A 1,000-nucleotide genomic window follows, 5' to 3' on the forward strand; every position below is an offset into this window, starting at 1 on the left:
GTTATCATGTAAATTGCTCTCAAATGGGAATTGGAAAGCAATAGTCAATACTGCTCGTGCGCTGTAAGAAGACCCTGTATTTTCTGCACCATGGCTGGTTGCTGGGCCAACTTCAAGACTCGATGTCAAATCTAGTGTCTTGTGTGAGGTCAATACATCCTGTGCATCGCCCTGTTTGTACCGATCATTAGTTAAACACAATTCACTAATATTCAGCTATAGGCTAATAGCTGAATAAGAAAGGAGTAGATGCAGACACAAATATGTGATAGATAAACCAGGCAAAACTCAACTGATTTTGAATCAAGTGGAATTATACGGAAACCAGAAGGCAGCAGCGGTGCATCATCTGGAAACATCTCATCAATGGGTGCAAAAATAAGTTCCGAGCAGGCTCCCACAGCATTCTCATCGACTCCACTGCACATCTGTTACAGAAAGATGCATTCAAATTGCAAATTCTGGTAATAAGCTTGAGAGCCATCTATACGAGCAAGAGACTAGAAGACCTGTAGAAGATGAACGTCCCTGGATGAAAAAGAATCCCCGTGGCCTTCCAAACAAACAACTTCGAGCATCTGTGACACCGAAGAACCAAAGCAATTATGAGAATATGAGGTGAATACACATCATATTCAGATGACTAAGCACATAAAATATTCATCAAGCTCTTTCATTACAATTCTTCATGAAAATATTACAGGGAAACAAAAAAAAGGGAAAACTAGTACAAAGTTCGGATAGATACAATAATGCCTGACAGTGTATTTACTACTTGGACATATTTCATAAGAGTCAGATCCACAAATTTGGAATTTGATCTTCTATGCAAAATCATGTTTAAAAAACAAAGCCATCTGATGCTGGATAGCATAAAAACTTACAAAAGAAAACAAAAAAAAAAAAGGCATGTACCTCTTCATGTTCAATCGTTTGACCCAAAGGCATGATTATTTGGGTTCCGGTGAATCTCGTCGGCCTCATCTTAGGATATGAGCAT

The 1,000-nt window shown here is 38.7% G+C and overlaps 1 long non-coding RNA gene across 1 annotated transcript; it reads right to left on the reverse strand.

The window, feature by feature from the left end:
- Positions 1-6: 6 nt before the first annotated feature.
- LOC125199205 lies at positions 7-580 on the reverse strand. The gene is made up of 3 exons (XR_007172535.1): positions 510-580; positions 294-428; positions 7-171 (listed from the first exon to the last, which is right to left on the reverse strand). It is a non-coding gene; the product is annotated as an uncharacterized LOC125199205 (long non-coding RNA).
- Positions 581-1,000: the final 420 nt, after the last annotated feature.

The sequence above is a fragment of the Salvia hispanica genome, unplaced genomic scaffold (assembly GCF_023119035.1).
Source record: "Salvia hispanica cultivar TCC Black 2014 unplaced genomic scaffold, UniMelb_Shisp_WGS_1.0 HiC_scaffold_424, whole genome shotgun sequence".
Taxonomy (NCBI): domain Eukaryota; kingdom Viridiplantae; phylum Streptophyta; class Magnoliopsida; order Lamiales; family Lamiaceae; genus Salvia; species Salvia hispanica.